The sequence below is a fragment of the Microtus oregoni genome, unplaced genomic scaffold (genome assembly GCF_018167655.1).
Source record: "Microtus oregoni isolate MIOR12 unplaced genomic scaffold, Mior012 000049F_ref0000343, whole genome shotgun sequence".
NCBI lineage: Eukaryota > Metazoa > Chordata > Mammalia > Rodentia > Cricetidae > Microtus > Microtus oregoni.
The window spans coordinates 4338635-4356625 of record NW_024543223.1 but is presented as its reverse complement, the minus strand read 5'-3'; the positions used below and the strand labels follow the sequence as shown (position 1 = coordinate 4356625).

The 17991-nt window shown below is 52.2% G+C and overlaps 1 protein-coding gene and 1 non-coding gene across 2 annotated transcripts in view; both read right to left on the bottom strand.

Moving 5' to 3' along the window:
• The window catches only part of LOC121436592 (SH3 domain-binding protein 2), a 37286-nt gene that overhangs the window by 16712 nt on the left and 2583 nt on the right, over window positions 1-17991 (bottom strand). The window lies entirely within an intron of this gene.
• Window positions 15038-15194, bottom strand: LOC121436618. Its single transcript, XR_005972717.1, has one exon. It is a non-coding gene; the product is annotated as a U1 spliceosomal RNA (small nuclear RNA).

Sequence of the window (17991 nt, the reverse complement as noted above, 5' to 3'; positions counted from 1 at the left end):
CCAGAGCTATTACACAAAGAAGCCCTGTCTCGAAAAACCAAAATAAAATAAAATAAAAATAAAAAAAACCCACACTGTGCCACAAGTTAACAAGTTCCACTAGATGTAAGTGCTGTGGCTTGTGCCTGCCCTGGGGCTCTGCCACCCTGCAGGGGTGAGCGATCATCACTCACAAGGGTCCATACATAAGCTGTGGTCCTGCATGGCACACCTGGTTAACATCACAGGCATTGTACTCACACAATGTACATGTGTGCACATTAGTACATGTGTGTATATACATACATGTATGAGCCTATACATGAATACAGGATGTGGCCTGTGAAGGTCTGGGCTCTGACAGCCCTTGACACCTACAACTATGCCTGTGTGAAAGAATCAATTCCTCTGGTGACCACAACATCAAGGGCTTACGGTAAAGTGTGACCAAACCCAACTGCTCTTTGTGAAGCTGCAGGGCAAGGCAGGACTGGGGGCTCCCAACCCAAAGGAAAGGAGACCAGATACCATCGGGGTATTTGTGCATACATATGATCTCACTCAGGTATACAAAGAAACACATGATCTTGTAAATACCCCTCATGTTACATCAATACATGTACATATATATAGTCATCGTGGTGATTTGAATGAGAATGGTCCCCAAAGGCTCATAGATTTGAACACTTGGTCCCCCAGTTAGTGGAACTGTTTGAGAAGGATTACGAGTTATGGCTTTGTTGGAGGAGATATGTCACTGGGTGTGGGCTTTGAGGTTTTCAAAAGCCCCGCGCCATTCCCAATTAGCCCTCTCTGCCTTGTGCTTTGTAGACCAGATGTGAGCTCTCAGCTCCTGCTCCAGTGCCATGCCTCCCTGCCTGCTACCATGTTCCCTGCTATGATGGTCACGGATTCTAACCCTCTGGAACTTCTTTCATAGGCTGCCTTGGTCAGGGTGTTTCATCACAGCAACTCAAAGTAAGACACTTTTGTTCTCATAGGAACTGACCCACCTATCCAGCCACAGTTACATGTGAATACACTTATTCATATGCTCAAGAACATGCTCTAGGGGCTGTAGAGATGCTTCAGTAGTTAAAAGTGGGTGCTGCCTTTGCAGAGGACCCAAGTTTGCTTCCCAGCACCCCTATTAGGTGGCTCACAATTGCCTATAACTCAAGATCCAGGGGATCTGATGTCCTATTCTAGACTCTGGCGGCTTCACTCAAGTGCATATGTCACCGCATAGACACACATACACACACAATTAAAAATGACATGTTTTCTAAAAGCATAAACTCGTGTGCTCACACTCACGCATACTTACACACGTGCTTGCTCACACATGTATGATAATAGACACATTTGTACTATACACATATGCAGATAACCTATTTATTCACACTCATATATATGCAAGCAACACACACAAAGACACAGTCACAGTCTAAGACCCTTCATGAGTGGCCCCTAGAGGCTGGCAGCCCGCTACCTAACAACTCAGCAGCCTTCGCAGGGCACATATGAAATCAGTGCTTTACTTTACACTTTACAGACCACGACATTGAGGCCCAGAAGGGCTCAGGACTTGCACTGGGCACTCCTCATGGGCCAGACTCTGTACTCCTCAGGGACCACCGCACATCATTATCCCAACACCCTGAATTTCCAACCAATGTCATCTCCATACCACCAATGAGGACATCAAGGATTGAAGAAGCCGGTAACTCATCCAAAGTCGCCTGTGCTGTATTTATCTGGTAAGTCAGGAGCTCTGGTTATACTCCTCCCGCCCAGCTCACTGCCACAGCTTGACACTCACCCCTTTGGCTGCCCCAGCTCACACTGGCTCATAAGTTCTACAGTTTTAGTTTCCTTTTCTCCCTTCCTTCCTCTTCCCAGAATCTTTCTCTGTAAGAGAATCAAAACCAAAATGCTAGAAAGGCCTAGTGACCAGTTGTACCAGGAAACTCAGGAGGCGGCCACAGGGGCTGCAGCGCTGTCAGTGGCACAAGAACAGTCCCTGTCACCAGGCTTCCGAAGCCTTGGGATTATCCACTATGTCAGGTCCCTGAGCACAGTACTCCCAGGCATCCAGGACCTCACACAGCTCCCTCTGTGCCCTCAGGTGCGCACATACACACACACACACAGACGCACACACACACATACACACACATACACACACACATACACACACACATACACACACATACACACACACACACATACACATACATACACACACATACACACACACACATACATACTGGTGCAACATATGTAGACACTGAACCCAACACCAAGGCCACCTTAGACAGGGCTTACAGTAGGAAGGGCTCATAGGCCTGGACTTCCACTCTGCCAGTCTGGCTTCTACCTCCCCACAGCTGCTGTTGGGTGACACGTGACAAAGTCTTAAGAGTCTTCTCGTGGCCAGTTCCGTCTCTGGGCCCTGTTTGGACCATTCAGATCTAAGAGCTAAGTTGACAGAAGCCAATCTCCTTAAAGACTATTGCTTCTCACAGAACCAAGTCCCATTAGTGCCTACCATAATCCTGATTCAGGCTGGGGTCTTCCCTTCCCCCCACCCAAGTCTTATATTAGCTAGGCCAGTGCTACCTCCAGAACCCCAAGTCCAGCTGTTCAACTTACCTCACGGCACTGACCCAACACATGGCACTACTCCTTCCTGTGACCTGCTGGGGACAGGAATCCTTGAGTTCAGAAAGGCTACTCATCCCAGGGGCTGTGAGGAAGGACTGGAACCTGCATCTTCCAAAGCTTGTGAGCGCCAAGGCCCCTGGCTGCTCCCAGCACTGCCCAGCTGCAGAGCAGCTCAGTCCACTGAATGGGGATGGGGAGCTGGGGCCCAAAGGGCTTCCTCCCTGTCTGGGACTTCCTGTTACTGGGCAGTCCCAAGGAGAAGACATTTCATGACTTCCACATAGCAAGGTCCTAAAATCCACCTGGGGCCCAAGCAGTACCCCACCAGCCTGCTGGGTTTTGTCCCCAACTCACCTAGTGCTTATGCAACTCTAGGGCCAGCTGTGTTCCTACAGCAGGAGCATCCTACTGGGAGTCCCATGGCCACCTCATATCATGCTAACAGTCTGTGAGGCCATTCACAGCCTAGGGTGTCTGCCCTGAGGAAGTCAGAGCTGACACCTCCCAATGAGAGCTCACTCACTCATCAAGAGGCTCCTCCCCATGAGGTAATACTCAGACCTGTGCCTATACCTGGTACCTATGGCTTTCAAGATACAAGTTTCTGCATCCTTTAACATCAAGGAACTGACTGACAAGGACAGAGCTTATGGACCAGATACCAATCTCCTCCCGACGAGGACTCAACTAACATCTGGCTTTCTGAAAAGCACTTATTCTTATCAGCCTCAGTACATCTCTATTGTTCCAGGGTTCCTGCCCAGTGTGCCACTTAGAACAAGCCCCTCCTAGGCAACTCTGCTCCCACAAGTCCGGCTTCTTCATCTGCCCTAGTCCCTCACCCCCAGCCAGCTGTTCCAACCCAAGCCATCGGGCACCTCTGTTTCTCCTCATCTGAGCCCCAACCCCAGGATAGGAAGTGGAGGATGGAAAAGGGGGTTTTCTAGGACTGAGTGCCAATCTCCTGGCAGGATAAGTCCACCTACTACAGGGTTCTCAGGAGTAATAGAGTCTCTACTTTGCCCAAGAGGTTTCATGGGACACCCTCCTAGCCAGTTTTCACTTCTCTCCCTGTAGCTCTGACTCAAATGCCCCTGAACACCAAGCCTATGATTGGTTATGCAAGTACATAAACATTCCTAGGCACAGGCCTGTGTGTCAACCATGCAAAAAGAGCAGCTTGTGGGCTAGAGAGATGGCTCAGTGGTTAAGAGCATTGCCTGCTCTTCCAAAGGTCCTGAGTTCAATTCCCAGCAACCACATGGTGGCTCACAACCATCTGTAATGAGGTCTGGTGCTCTCTTCTAGCCTGCAGGCATACACGCGTACAAAATATTGTATAAATAATAATTAAGTAAATAAATATTAAAAAAAAAAAAGAGCAGCTTGCTGGTGAGGAGCTCCTGTCTTCCCTATGTCTGCAGCCCCAGCTCTGCTGCCAAGATCTCCAAGCCACCAAGGGGTCAGCTGGCTAAAAAGCACCGGCTGTCGCCTGAGGAGACTAGTTTCAGCTTGGCTCTCTGAGTCTCCTTAAGGTGGACACAGCTCTCCGACCTCCCTAAGCCTACACCAAATTCTACCCCCGGAGGTGTTCAAAGGCAGTGCCTGCTGCAGAAAGCTGGGGCAGAGAGCAAGTGGGATATGGGAATACAAGTCCCTTCTCCCTGCCCTTCCCCATTCCGCAAGGCTGAGCTAAAGGACCGGGTGAGGAGCCCTGGAGCATGCAGTGATGAGCACAAACAATGGCCTGTTCCCAGAGAGCACAAAGGTATCCGGGAGCTGTGGCTCCAGAAGACATGCCAGGCCCAGGGAAGTTTCCTGGAGAAGAGCCCTAGGTCTTAGGGAGGAAGAGTTTGCTAGAACAGAGGCAGCCCTTCCCAGTACGAAGGGCTCGGGGGGGGGGGGGGGGACTTCATGGGGCAGCAGTTTCTCCAAGTGCCTTCTCATCTCCCCAGATAGTAAACAACACTGCCAGGCATGCTCTTGAAAACGGAAGACATTTAAGAACCCCCCATGAGGGTCACTGTATAACCTTCGCCTTGCACTGTACTGTGGGGCAACCCCACACCAGAACCCAAGCAGGAAGATGCATAAGGCTGAGGTGAGGCTGCATTGACTTCTACTCTATCCTCCTACCCTGGGCTGGGACCTTAAGTCCCAAACTTGGGGATTCCCCTCCCCTTCAAGCCAGACTCAAGGCAAAGCTAAGCAGGAGCCCAGGGCTAACCAGAATAAAAATGATAAAGAATTTCACTCAGGGCCCTGGCATACGTCTGCCTGCTCGAAGCACTAACACAGTGTGTGGGGGTTTGGAAGAAAACGGCCCCCAAGGGGAGTGGCGTAATTAGGCCGTGTTGAAGGAAATGTGTCACTGTGGAGGTGGGCTTTGAGGTCTCTTTTGCTCAAGCTTCCCTCAGTGTGACTGTCAGTCAACTTCCTGTTGCCTGCAAGATGTAGGACTCCCAGCTATTACATCTGCCTACATGCCACCATGCTCCCCATCTTGATGATAATGAACTCTCTGAAACTATTAAGTGAGCCACCCCAATTAAGCATTTTCTTTACAAGAGTTGCCATGGCCGTGGTGTCTTTTCACATATGGCAACAAAAACCTTAACTAAGAGACAGTGGCAGGATCTAAGCTGGCACCACTCCAGCACCTCAAGCCTCGCATGAGGCTGCCCCCTGCTGACATCAGTACTCTACTGAGATTCAGGCAGGATGACCGCAAACTTGACTCACAGCCAGGAAATCAGTGGTAGTGGACTGGAACCCACTCCTAGCACCCAGGACTCTTGTGCCCAGATTGGTTTCTGCTCACCTGCTTAGACAGCTCAGGCATTGAGTGTGCCAAGGCAAGGAGGAGAATTTTCCAGGCTTGGGATGGATGCTGAGCCCAGGGAAGGCTGGTAGCAGGAGAATTTTCCAGGCTTGGGATGGATGCTGAGCCCAGGGAAGGCTGGTAGCACCTCTAATGGGAAACCTCAACCTCTCAAAATGTTTCATATCTGCTTCTCCTATAGGGTTTATGTCCATTCTCCTGCCAGTCTAAGGCCCACCCATGCAGCCCTCCACGACATGGAGTTCTTGCCCCTTTCCAAGCCCCATTCTGCCCACTGTACAATGAAGGGCTTCAAGGACTCCTGGGAAATCTTGTCTTTGGCCCAGAAGGCAAAGAGCTCTTCTGGGTCATGTGATACAACAATCTAAATGGCAACCCGAGAAAGGACGCATCCATATTCCCACAACCTATAAACATAACCTAGGCTGGAAGAGGATGTTACATGTAACTTAAGGTTACCATTCTGGGTTAGGAAATGGCAAACCTCCCTGAAGGTGACCGTGGAGCAGGATGTGATGGTGCATGCCTCTAATCCTAGCATTTGGGAGGCAGAGGCAGGTGGGTCTCTATGACTTTGAGGCCAGTCTGGTCTACAGAGAGAGTCTGAATCAAGCCAGGGTTACACAGAGAGACCTGCCTTTAAAAGGGGGGGAGGGGTGAAGGAATGGCTCAGTGGTTAAGAGCATTGCCTGCTCTTCCAAAGGTCCTGAGTTCAGTTCCCAGCAACCACATGGTGGCTCACAACCATCTGTAGTGAGGTCTGGTGCCCTCTTCTGGCCTTCAGACATACACACAGACAGAACATTGCATACATAATAATAAATAAATAAATGTTTTTTTTTTTTTAAAGAATGACACCGGAGACCACATAAACACAAGAAACTGAAGCAAACAAGGCAGGCTCCCTCTACCAGCCTCGTGAAGACTTTTACCTTGGCTTTGGACCCGCGACTGCCAGAACTGAGGGGTAAGCGTCTATTGTTTCCAGCTCTCTAGTGTGGAGGACTCCGTTAGTGCTGCCTCAGGAAGTGGGCCCAAATGGAGCCTTGCCAAAGTTCTTGATGGGATGCCCAGCTGCCTTGTACTTTGGTCTGACCCACTTCCTGATATGCCCTGCCAGGAAGAGGCAAGCTCTGCAATGCTGCATCTGTCTTGGAGCAATGACCCGAAGCTCGCTTCCCTGGTTGCTATATCTCTCTGGAAGCCATTCACAACTCTCAGGAATGGGACACTATACTTGCCCAGACGCACCAAAACTGTTGGTATCTCTCCCAGACCTGCTCTTCTTTGGCTCAGTCAAGTTGTTTCAACCACAGAGCAAAGGCTAAGCCAGCTACCTGGCCAAGGGGATGTGGTGAGACCACCATTTCCTGCCCTAGGGCCAGCTCTTCCCAACACCTACATTTTAAAGGTGAAAGCCAGTTTCTTTGAGGCTAGAACTACTTAGGATCTCGCCCTTGCTCTGGAATCACATCAGCAGCTCAGCCCTCCCTACTGGTGTAACTCCAGCACTCCTCATGACTTGCGTCTCACTAAATCCCCAGGGGCCCAAGAGATGAATGACAAACAGTTAGAAAATGGGCTTAGGCCATACACAAGGGCACATCTCTCGTGTAGCTATAACTAGCACATCCCTGAGCCCAGAATGTGTGACTCAGAACTAAACTGATGGACACAAGAGTCTTTCATAGAACTGATGTCCATCCTGGCTGTAGCCAAGGCTCACTGATGTCTTGGGCCTTGACTGGGTGAGACCAGTTGCAAGGCTGGGCCCGGGAGCTAGGCCTCTCCCACACAGCAGAGCACTAAAGGAGGCTCACTACGTCTTTATGTCCTGGGATGTCTGTCCAGGGCCTTCCTTTCCAGGATCATTGCTCCTAATAAAGGTGCCTGAGCTGGGTGGCATGTCTCCTGTGCTGAGGGGCTGCTGGGAGTGATGAGGTCCAAGGCTCTGGGAGGCCCCCAAACTTGATGCAGAGTCTGCTCTGGCCAGAAGGGGGCAGCACACTGGCTTCAAGGAGGAGGCCTGGGGAAGCGTTCCATGTGATGACAACCAGGCCCAATGTGGTGAGGGTGGGTGGGGTTGGGGAGAATGACACGGGCAAAAGCTCCAGGAAACGCAGGCTGGCGTGATGCCTGCAGCAAGCCTGCTCTCTTGCCTCAAACCACAAGCCAGCAGAGGCGTTTCAGGATTTACACTTCAGTTCATCACAAATACTGACAAGTTTCCACCTTTTAATTGCTTGAGAAAAAAACTTTTTAGAGTGCTGACGTAGAGGCCAGGTCCACCCCCAGGTTCCTGGCACCTCACCCACAACTGCACCCTGCATCTTTCATGGACCTGCCCAGAAGATGGCCACAGTCCATGGCTCAGAGAAGCTCATTACTCCCCACCCAATGCAGCCAGCCTGGGCATTCCAATGGCCTAGGCCTTGCAATAAACTTTGGGAGCTGCCCCCTGAGACTGGCACCCAGTTCTGAGTACCCCACCTAGAGAGCATCTTCTGCCTAAGTGACCACTGTGAACAGGCTGGTTCAGTAGTTAGGCAGCAGATTCACGAGGGGCAGCTCTGGTTCCATCCCTTCCTCCGAGACTTGTTCACACTCTGGACCTCAGTTTCCTCGCCTGGTGAATGGGTCCCACAGATCCTGTGTGGGCCATACGGTGAGGTGATAGACAGGCTTACTCCGGGATGCTAGGACTCCCCTGGCAACACCTTGATCAATCACACTGGAATCGGGGAAGTCTCAGAGGAGCGCTTTGGAAAAGCCCCTGCTCGACACCAGGCAAGGCTTTCCCATCACATTCTCACAGGTCTGGTAGATGCTCCATCATTCCCAGCACCCTTAGCAGAACTGCATCCCCACAGTGACAGAATCTGATCCAAACCGGATTCCATCCTATCTCCACACAGAGCAATGCTGCCCGCCAAGCTTCCCAAGGCCCCATGCCCAGACCACTGTCCCTTCTGAAGGACATCCTCCATTTCCTCACAGTCTGGCTTCCTTTGGATTCCTCCCCTCAATGCTCTTGGGTTCAGGGATCTCTCTAAGCTCATCCTCTGCATGGCCATTGTCTGTCTGATGTCTGTCCAGGATGATGTCACTATCAGATTTTTCTCAGAGGCCTTGTTTATGTCCCAGTAGCTGGTGCTCCAATACTGCACGGCACTCAGTTCATGGTGCTCACTTGCCAAATGAAACCATCTAGACCAGTAATTCTCAACCTTTGGGGGGGGGGTCACATGACCCTCTCACAGGGGTTGCATGTCAGATCTCCTGTATATCAGGTATTTATATTGCAACTCATAATAGTAGCAAAATTATAGTCGCAAAGTAGCAATGAAAATAAGGTGATTAGGGCGTCACCTTATAACATGAGGAGCTGCATTAAGGGTCGCAGCAGTAGGAATGTTGAAAGCTGCTGATCTTGACCCAAGTACCCACCTTCTCCATCTTAGGAGGGGGAAAGGGTTCTCTTTACATGAATGATGTCCTTGAAGCTATGTATCATGGAGCAGGCACTAATTCTTCCCTGGGAGAGCTTTCCCTCACAGTGTCTGCGTCGGTAAAACAAGAACACTCTGCTGGGACAGCAGGCGCTCATACCTTGCTCCCGAGCTTTCTGCTGATCCTCTGAAGGCCGTAGAATAAAGCCAGGGACAAAATCTACCAATAACTTGTCAGCATGCCTGGAGGCAAGTCTCTGAGATCAGAGTCAAGCTGACCACTGGTTGGACAAAGAATGCAACCAAACGTAGGGTCTTCCCAGGTCCAGCCTGCTCTACCTCTCCAACTCCCAGCGGCTGAGAGGACAGAGCTCCCAGCCACCAGCCCCACCAGACCCTCCCAGGGAAACCTACAATGAAGCTAAAGTATGGGATGAGGAAGACAGAGAGGATTCTGCTCACGGCTGGATGGGGGAGACCCGGGAATCTTTCTGTGTGCCGAGGCTATAAACTTGGTGGCTCACAGCTGCCTATACCACAGTTAATATTCTGTCCTCTTTATGGAGACACTGGGGTAGCCTGAAAGTCTCACAGTTCCAGGGCCCTAGAAGGCAAAGCTGCCAAGGTTTGTTCAGAGCAGCCCCAGGGCCCACCCCTAGACAGAAAGTCCACCCACCGTGAGGACAGCAGTGCCGGGTCCCAGTCTCTGTAGACAAGGCGGGGCTCTGGGTAGGAGGTCAGGGGCCTGGTGGTCACACCAGAAGACTCTGGCAAGAAAGCAGAACTCCGGGCCTCAGTTTCCTCCTTGAGAACTGAGAAGTCCCACGAGCTGTCTGGCTCGGCACGGAGGGTGCAGGCTTCACCACAGTCGCAATGAAGCAAAGACGGGTGATCCTGAAGAGACGGAGTCCCCATCTCTCATGCTCAGTGTTACTCCCGCGCCCAAGGGAGGTATTCAGAGCACCCCTGTCTATGGACAAATCCCACACCTGAACCCCAGGATCCAAGCCGGCATCACCCTCTATCTGGGTCTGCCTATTAATAACCTGTGGAAGTCACCTCCTCTGAGTCACATCCTTGTGACACCCATTCCACCAGACACAGTGACACATCGGCCAGCACCAGGAAGCAATCTGAGGATCGCACAGTGTCTCAGAGAGAGGAAAGCTTGTGCAAAGGCTTGGGATCAGGACGAGAGACAGCGCACACGCCTTCAGACCTACAAGACTGAAGTGCCATTCTCAGGGCACAGTACCCGGCTGAGGCAGACAGGGTCTAAGCACTGGGGCCGAGGCACCAAGCAGGCCTACGCTCCAGTCCCATCTTTGTCCCTTGGTGCTAATGCAAGTCACTTACTGAGAACGGGACTCTGAGGACCAAACCAAAGGGCTCACAAGGACTCTGTCACAGGCGTTTGGCCCAGTACTAGTGCCAAAGTCCTTGGGGTGAGGGCACCCTGCTGAGCTCTGATTCCCAGCACTAGGGCACAGAGACAATGAGGGAACACAGTGGGCATATTGTGTGTGGCCATGAAGTTCATCCTGGGGTGGGGGGGTGAAGTGAGGAAGGCAGTCAGAGATCCACCCCCATGGCTTCATGCCAGAGCCATGTGCAGAGGTCAGGGGTCAGCTCTGGCACACTGAGTGAGTACCTGATGTGTCCTGGTCTGGAGCCACTGTACCAGACCTCCCACAGTCTGGTCTATCTGTTGGGGACTCCCAGGATAGGTCTCCAGAGACACCAGCCCTGATCTCTGTGGTTGCGAGTGGCCGTGGCCTGCTCCAGCATCTGTTGCTCAACACTCCGGTATTTCTCACAGCACATCGGCCTCCTTGGGCAACACAGAATCAACAGGCTCCCTGGATCTGCTCAGCCTGGATGAGTTCCAGTGCCCAGGGCCACCAAGGCCCTCATTCTTAGCTTCTCTGTACCCTATGGATTCCTGAGGTTATTCTGGTCCCTGTCCAGCCTGCCGCAGGTAGGGCCCATTCAGGCTGAGTCAGCAGACAACCCCCCACCCTGCCTGCACACTCTCCACATGGGACCTTCAGGTCTGTCTTAACCCACAGGATCTCTTCCCCGTCCCCAGACGGAGTCCCAATTGTTTGATGATGCTGCTTAATTTTTATTCTCTTAGTTTATTTTATTCCTCAGTCTCTTGGATTTTATCACTTTTTATTCCTTAGCTTTTGCTGTTTGTTCTCTATGATAGTGTGGTTACACACACACACACACACACACACACACACACACACGCATGACAAGAACTCTACCACTCAGATGTACCTGTAAACCCCATTTCTGTGGTGCAAAGTCTTGCTATGGTGTCCAGAATGCCCTGGACTCGACCCTCCCTAGTGGCTGAGACAGTAGGTGCACACCTCTGCAGCAAGTTACCCCTTAGGAAATTCTTAGGTCTCCTTTTAAGGTAACACTTTGCCCTCTCATTGGGTTCCTCTTGGGGTCAACCACACATCAAAGGTAGCACAGAGCCTCTATTGGGGTCTCAGTAGGAAGAGGCCATGGGGAGCTGCGGTAATCAGATCTAGGTCTCAAGATGGATAGTCAGAGGAGAGAGAGAGAGAGAGAGAGAGAGAGAGAGAGAGTCAGAACAGAGGGAAGGGACTAGGGGACACACAGGAATGGATGTGGAGAGGGACCAAAAGCAGGAAGGAGGTGCAGGCCAGACCCTGGCTTGCGGAACTGAGAACTGCTTGTTCCTCCTCATCTGGGAACACAAGGCCTCAAAGGCCTGGTGGTGGACACCATGACTCACAGCCTATTGCTGGCTCCTGTCCTCACCCTCCAGTGTGGGCCCAGCTGTCCTAGCCATTCCCAGACACCCTCACACTACCCCATTGTTCGGAGGCCTTTGTGGGCGGGAGAGGGACCCAGACCTGGCTTCTTCTCAGCACTTTGGTCTAGTCTTTGGCAGTCAGAAGAGGCCAGTCAGGGGGAAGGGAGGGTCTCCTCTCTACCCACCCAAAGGCCCTACCTGTCTCCTTATGAGACCAGGCTTCCTACGCCCCACGCTCTCCTGCCTTGAGACACCCTGCCTCAGCCGCAGCAGCAGGCAGCTGTTAAAGGTGACTGAGCTTGGCCTCAGGGTTCAAGGTCTTCACCCAGCACCCTGACATCCTAGCCACTTTCCCTCTGACCCTTGACCTCCCCGTCCATCCTTTCTAAAACACTTTCACCTGGCCTCCCAACCCAGGTCAGATGCCCCATGTTCAGGCTGGTGACAGTGCCTTCAGGATCCTCAGGCAGCAGGTGGGGAGGCTTCTGAAGACAGAGGGCCTCTAATGGCGTTTATGTCCCATCCATTGTTCCCTGAGCCTGATTCTTCAAGCCCTCCTGCAGAATGGAGACGTGTCCAGTCTGAGTCCTTGACCACCACAGCCTCAGATCCATGTTAACCCCAAGTCCTGTGCTCTCCTGTGCACAGACTCCCTGTTCCCAGTGTGGCAGTGCCTGGCCTTGTTACCTGTCCCCCATATCACCCCCACTCCGCTCCGGAAGCTCCCGGAAGTAAGATGGCTTCTAGTGGTCAGCAGAGCTCAGGTCTAAGCCTCCACGTGGCAGTCTCTCTTCCTGGGTACAGACTGTCCGTAGGGGCTGAGGCACAGCTCTGTCAGTGTTGTGGACACAGCCTCAGGAAGTCAAGTCTGTCTCTCTCCTCCTGAGAGAGACCTAGCTGCCATCATCAGCAAAAAGAACCCCAGCCTGGGCTGTGTGGGGAGCAAGCTGGGCTGGACAGAGTCTGAGCCACTAGCCCCAGTCCTCACCAGGTTTGCTCCCTGTCCAAGGGTCCCTCTGTGGCACCTTACCCCCTCCCTAGTTACTTTACCTCTCTCTCCCCACAGGCCTGCTTTTTCACCTACAGTCACACTGCTCCCCAGTTTCCTCAGGGGCTACTGCCCTAGGGTGGGGAGATTGAGATGGTCTCCAGACTCCAAAGTGAGTTTTGTTTTCCCAGTCTTTGAGACAGGCTCTCACTATGTAGCCTCAGCTAACCTACAACTTGCTATGTAAGCCAGATTGGTTGCAAGGTTGTAGCCATCCTCCTGCTTCTGACTTCTAAGTGCTAGGGCTAGAGGGATGTAGCACCATGCCCATCTCAACGTGATCCTTAAAAACACAAACCATAGGACTCCCCCAAGGAGATAGCAGTCAGCCAAGCACTGTCCACACAAGCATGAGGGCATGAATTCAGATCCTCAGCCACCCACATGAAAAACCAGGTGAGGAGGTGTACAACTGTGATCCAGCACTGGAGGGCGGACAGAGACAGCGGGATTACAAGGCCTGTCAACCAGTCAATTTAGCTGACTTGCCAAGCTCCAGGCCCAGTGAGAGACTCTGTCTCAAGAAATAAGGTAGAAAATGATACAGGAAGACATCCAGCACCAACCTTGGCCTCCACATCCATGTACACAAATGTACACATGGGTTTCCCTACAAAAATATAAAGACACAAGCAAACATACACACAAAAATCACAAACACAACCTCAGTGCTCCCAGGACCCACACTGGCCAGTACCATTCCTTTCTCCCCGCTTCTGACCAGCAATCCATTTCCTGCCCCCACTCCACAGGGTACTTCATGTACCATTGGCGGTCCAGAGTGGGCTGAGGCCTGGGCCTGGAGTGGATCTCTTCCTGTGTCTCTGGACCCCAACCCAGGCTGCTCCCTTGACGCCCAGCGGAAAGAACCTTGATTGTGGAAGGGATGTCTGAGGCAGGGCCCAGAGGTGGGGACAGGAGAATGGCCTTTCTCAACCCTCTTCCTCCTCAGGCAACTTCCTGTCTCCGGAGTGGGCACAGCCACTGCCAACCACAGCACTTCATCCTTCTGGTGACATCTTTGAGAAAATGGGAAGACTGGTGTCAGAGATTGAACTTTCCTGAAGCTGGGGGTCTCAGGGCTGAGCTCTGTCCAGTGGACACAACGGCAGACTCCACAGTAGGCAAAACCAGAGCCAGGCCCTCTAGTCAGAGCACGTGCCTCAGGCCAGGCCCCACTTCCTTGGGCAGCCATAGCCTTGGGTCCGAGAGGGAAGGGCTCAGTTCTAGAGAAGCCTGGAAGGCCGGTTTGTTCCAGATGGCTCCTGCCCTGAGGTTCCACCCCGGAGAAGCTCCCTCTCTGTAGAAGTCCCAGCCCTGGCACGTGCTAGGCTCAAAAGCTAGAATGGGGCCCCCTGGAGCTGTGCACTCACCCCACAGGTAGAATTGGACAGACAAGCAATACGATTGGGCAGGAATCCCTAGGGAAGGTGGCCAGCCGGAAGCACAACATGAAGTCCTGAGACGTGGCGGGTGCAAGTCACAAGGTAGTTTCAGGCCGAGGCCTGACTCTCAGCACCTTTACCTCTAGTCAGTGGGGAACCTGGACAGCCTGACACCAACTATGGAGGTCCTCAGGCCCTGCACAGATCAAGTTTCCACTGGGTCACTACTATGTATCCCAACCCATCATACACCCCATGAGGCTAGGCCTTTTATGCCTGCGCTATACAAAGCGTGAAGGACCCCAGCTCACACAGCATGGTCTGATAGAAGCTATCTGAACCAACCCGACCCCAAGAGGCCATTAATAGGTTTCTAGAGATTTCTGATAAAAAGAAGGTAATGGCAACAAGGAGCTGAATCCCTCACTCCGCCATGGTCAGACCCAGGCAGTTGGCCTCGGACCTGCCTGCCCGGGCCAGGCCTCAACACAGTTTGCCTAGACATCAGGTCAATGTCAATCACTTCCCTCTTCCAGAAAGGAGCTCCCTTTCCTGGATTCAAATGGGTGTGTGTGTGGAGGGGAGCAGACAGGGTCAAAGGGCGCTTATGCTGTGCCTCTTCCTGCTCAGTGTCTGGCACTGTGCTTTCTAGGGCTGAGCTCCCCAAATCTGCCAGCTCAGGATTCCAGGCTAGCTTTTCCAGATGCCAGCTCACCCCACTCTCCTAATGGTTGCAAATTCCACCTTCCCCCGGGGCCTCTTACAGGTTCTAGTTCTTGGGGTCAGCACCTAAGAAGCCTCTGGCAGGCAGCTTATGGGAGACTTCAATTTTGGCCTCAATGTGTATCTTTTTCCTCTTTTTATTTTTTTAAGATGAGAGTGTGAACATGATCGTCCACTACCACAAATTATGAAGTCCCTACATTTGGGGAAGCTGCAGGGGTCAGCACATCTAAAGGACAATGGCTAAGCCTTGCCCCAGGAAAACCACCTTCATGATCACGGTACCTCCCCTTCCAGGGACTGTCAATGTGTGTCTCTGAGCAGGCGCCGTCGCAGAGAAGGGCACTGTTTCAGTTTAGGGCAGGGCCACATGGTTGTTCAGGGCTTGGCAAATGTTCTTTCTACCAGAAAGAAGTCCCTGCCGAGCTGGGCAGTGGTGGTGCACACCTTTAGTCCCAGCACTTGGAGGCAGAGACAGGCGGATCTCTGTGAGTTCGAGGCCAGCCTGGTCTACAAGAGCTAGTTCCAGGACAGGCTCCAAAGCTTCAGAGAAACCCTGTCTCGAAAAACCAAATAAATAAATAAATAATAAAAATAAAAGTCCCTTGTCTCCCAACCTGTCCTGCTGCTGAATGAGACCAGGCTTAGGGGTGGCTGGGTCCCTGAGGCTGAGTGGCAGATAGTGGCCATGGGAGGGGCTGTGGCAGAAACTAGAGAGGTTTGTGAGAGGCCCCAGCACGAGAACCCACTGCTGTCTGGGTGGAAAGTCTGCCAGCCTAGGTGGCACAGCTTCCAGGATGACAGGGCTGTGTTTGTCTTCAGCACTCAATGGAGAGTTGAGTGTAGGTGAGAGGAGGGGCAGACCAACTTCAAAGAACCTGGCAGAATCCTGCACCACCACTGCCAGCAGCTGCCCAACCCACCCAGCCTGCAGGAACTGCCCTGCTCAGGAAGGCCCTGTACCTCTCACTTTGAGGCCAACACACAGAGTCCCCTATCGCCCGAGTTCCTGATGGGGGGAGGGGGTGGACAGATAGGTCATGGCAATACAGTTATGAGGAGGCACATGGCGCAGGAGCAGGACAGGCAAGAGGACCCCTTGATCACTATCCAGATAATTATGTCTTTAACAACAATTCCTTCTCAGAGAGCATGGTGGGATGGGCCAGACACTGAGGTACTGCTTCTCCCGGCAATCCTTGTCCTCACACCTGTGGGCCTGACCATTCCTATGGCCCAGGCTTGGCTTTGGGCCCGGTACGGAGAGCACACAGCACGTGAGGGAGGGACATTAGTTCGGATAAGCAGCCCTCTGAAATGGAGTCTGCCAGTGTCACAGAGGCAGGGAACAGGATGGAGTGGCAATTCCCAGATCCTTCCCCCCTCCCATCCAGGTATCAGATGAACTCTGAGTGCTGCTCTAGGCTTCCGAAGCTATGAGGCAAAGCTGGCCAGCCCAGCATTCTAGGCCCCCAGACTAGCCCTGGCCTCCTCCCACCCTGTGGAGTAGGCAGCTGTAAGGGCTTGGTAATCTCCTTACCTGCCTCAGCATGGTTGGTAGGCCATAGCGAAAGCCCAGGGTATAGGGACAGGTGTATTGCTTCTCTTTGTTATACTTTTTTTATATACCTTTTTGTTTTGTTTTATTTTTTTCATGACAGGGTTCCTGAGGGTCCTGTCTCACTCTGTAGATCAGACTGGCCTCAAACTAAGAGATTCATCTGCCTCTGCCTCCCGAGTGCTGGGATCAAAGGAGTGCACCATCACTGCCCAGCCAGGGACAGCTGTCCTTCCAATACCACAGAACAGATTATAATACCCTGAGGTACCGACTGGAGAATCCCCCAAAATAGACCTGTTGACTGTTCAGGGACAAGAGCATGAATCCCCACCTCAGGCCTGAGGACATTGCCTTGAGAGGGCATCTCAGAGGCCTGTGACACTTGAAGTTTGAGGGAATTCTCATTTAAATATCCCATGAGCCAATCCTGATGTGATCCCATTTCACAGGGAAGGTGCTGAAGCCCCCAAACACAAGCTGGACAAGGCCTGGAACACGGTTCTGTCACGGTTCTGTCTCGGTTCTCGTGACAACTCCGTGCCTTTGGTGCTCAGCCTCTGCTCTGAGAACCCCAGAAAACCAGCCTGAGCTGGCTCAGCCCTGGGCCATGAGGGAGCCCAGCTCTGGTCATGGCATGCATAGCACCAACCTGGCAGATTCCAGGCCAACAACCACACCCCCATCTGCAGGCTCAAGCAGGCAGACACCCTGCACCCGACTCAGCTGCCTAAAGTAGGCGTGTTTGGTTGTGGGCCACCCCAGCATGCCCAGCCTGTGTGTGCAGTAAACGTGATTCACAGGGAAGCAGGCAACAGTTCTCGGAATCGGAGTTTGACCCTTGAGCACGGGAGTGTATGCCACAAGGGTGCCTGTTAGCTGACCTCTCCAGGTGACTGCCCCAAGTGATCAAGCCAACACTGTTCCTGGAAGCCAGCTAGCAAAAATCACTCAGGTATGCCTGGAACCATCCGCGGCCAGTTCATGGGGATCAAGGAGTTGCCTCTGGATCCTGGGGCCAGTGATTACAACACGGAGCAACAGGAAGTCCAAACATTTGGTGTTGGAACCTCAGAAGTCAGGGTGAAGAAGACAAAGGTAGCTGGGATGGCTTCTGGGCTCCCATGATGGCCCTCAACCTGAAGACCAGGTGGCTTTCTGTCTCGTTCCTATTTTCCCTGGGGTTCATGGGTAGGGGTGGGGGTGGGGGACTGACACTGAGCCCAGGCCCAGTCACGTGACTCTGAACCTTCACATTGCTTTACAGAACAGAAAAGCAAGAGTTGAGAAGTATAATTTGGAGCTGGAGAGATGCCTTAGAGGTTAAGAGCACTGACTGTTCTTCCAGAGGACTCAGGTTTAAGTCCCAGCACCCACATGGTAGCTCACAACTGTCTGTAACTTCAGTTCCAGGGGATCCAACCTCACACAGACGTATATGAGGGCAAAACATCAATGTACATAAAATAAATAAATCATTAACTTATAATTATAATTATAAGTATAATTATAAGTATAGCTGGGTGCTGGTGGTGCATGCCTT